Genomic DNA, 2,500 nt, shown 5'->3' with positions numbered 1-2,500 from the left:
TCATCTCAAATTGTTATGCTGTCTTTATTCATTTACTTTCCTTCTCTTTGTGCGCCTTTGTTTTTAAGGCTTCTGGTGTTTTTCTTGTTGCTGTTTCTTTCTCCTAATCGATTGTTTATTTTCCAGCTGGATGCTTTCCTCTTTTTATTTTCTATATTGATGATGCTATTGTCTTTCATCATCGCAACCTCATCAACGTAACAATTATCATCGTTTCATCATCAGTTTCAGCCTTAGCAACTTCATTTGGTATCCTTAATTGCCTTTGGTGCAAATTGGACTTTGCTGTTATTGCAACCGAGGCAGCACTTTCAAGACGGTTTCCAGCTACAGTGAGTGATGTAAACCTGCCAACAACCAGAACGATTAACCAATTTTCAGTTGCAATATGTGTCGTGTTACGCAAATACAGCCTTCGCTCTGCTATGTATAAGCTTAATCCCAACGTAATGAATGAAGGAGATCGTTACTCAGAATGAGAATAGGAAACCGACTGAATGATGAAATGGTTATTTGATACGACATATCCTTAAGACAGAAGTCGTAACACACACTATCCTACTTTTCAATATATTTCATTATCTAGTTTTTAGTCATATTTTTGTATCAAAATTTCCAATGATTGTGAATAGCAGTTGCCTACCATAGTTTTTCATCATCAAAAAATAGCATGGTTGACTCAAATATAAAACAAGATATAACTATGATTCCAACCTACCTACGTCTTGCTCCTTTCATTTTCTTCTAAGCTTTCCAAAGTGTAACAAGCCCTCCGGGTCATTACACTGTAAATATTCCGTAGATCTTGAGTGACAATACTAGACAGTGGCGCTTGAGTTGATTATATCGCCTGTTGCTTCCAGGCTTTTTATGTGTTTTTAGGGTGCGGGTAAATGGGTTAAGGTTTATATTCGGATTTGTTGTGATTTTGAAACCTTTTTAATGTGACATCATTTTTAAGGATTTCTGCTTGGTAAGTTTCTGGTAAGATTTTGAGTTTCTCTGCAATTTTGAATTTCTGGTAAGATTAAATATTTAAGATTCTAAAATCTTAATCAAGTGTTCTTGAATTGATTTGCAATTTTCGTTATACTCTTGTGTGTTTAAAAAGGATTACGTAGTAGACATATCTATGTCAGAAGCTAGCTCTAGATTCTAACCATAAACGCACACACACACATACACACATACACACATTCACACACTCTCATTCTTACTCTCTTCTCTTCTCTCCCCCCCCCCCTCTCTCTCTCTCTCTCTCTCCTTTCTTTCCTCTATGTGTATGCTTATATATATAATATATACTCATTATATATATATATATATATATATATATATATATATATTGTTTATATATATATACATATATATATAATATATATATATATAGTGAACTATATATATATGTGGTTTGATATATATACAGAAACATCTATTGAGAACTCATGACGCATGTATATATATGGATATATATATATATATATATATATATATATATATATATATATATATATATGGTGCGTCTAATGTGTGTGTGATTGTTGTGTGTGTGTGTGTGTGTGTGCTGTGTATTTTTCATGGTGTGTGTGTGTGTGCGTGTGTTTTTATCTCTATACGTAAACAAATTCTTTAAAGACACTCATATAAGCTTCATACGTTGACGTAAAACAAGTGACTGACAAGAGTAAGGAGCGGACACTAAGTTCACAGGTTACAAGTGTCGACTCGAGAGGGCTGTTTCCGTTCGACTCCCGGGACTTGTCACTCGTGTTTCAATATCTAATAATACTTCTTGGGAAGACATTACCACCGTTTTTATTCATGTCACAAATAGTATACCTATCCTTGTATTTTTGCAACATCACTCACTGTCATATCGGCAATACATGCGATTCAACAGAGATTCATCTACAGTTTTGTATTATCACATATTATTTAAATTCTTATTAGATAACAGGGCAGACATGGTATCCACAACCATGGTTCTTATGATACTGATCAAAATTGTATATAGATATATCCTCATAGTGATCAATAATTTTTGTACACTGAAAGACATCTGGCTTTTCTCTCTTTCTATGACCCTGATCTCACCTCCTTCTTCCTAACGGGGTTTCAGATGAAGGATCTTTGCACTGCAATGCGAGCATGGTCCGAAGGAACCACGGCGGCGTATTCTCTTCATATTCATTCTTGACATAGAAGGGAGCGCCAGAGTGTATCCTGGAGAACACCAAACCGGATGCCCGTCTGCTAAGTGCTCTCTTCGGAGACACCTGATCGCCAAAAAACAAGAATATTCGCACTATAGATTACAGACTTATTCGTGATAATAGTGGAAATATAGCAATAAGATATTAACCTTCATTCTGGCACGGTAAAAAGAAGCAATATCACTCTCAATTATGAAGTTTCGAAGGAAGAGGGAGAAAGGCAAAGCACAAGAAAAACAATTTGCAAGTATTTCTCAAACCCATGAATTCGCAATTTTTGTTATTTC

The sequence above is a fragment of the Penaeus japonicus genome, unplaced genomic scaffold (assembly GCF_977035675.1).
Source record: "Penaeus japonicus unplaced genomic scaffold, GWHDUDI00000001_assembly GWHDUDI00000012, whole genome shotgun sequence".
Taxonomy (NCBI): Eukaryota; Metazoa; Arthropoda; class Malacostraca; order Decapoda; family Penaeidae; genus Penaeus; species Penaeus japonicus.
Note: the sequence above shows the minus strand (reverse complement) of the source record.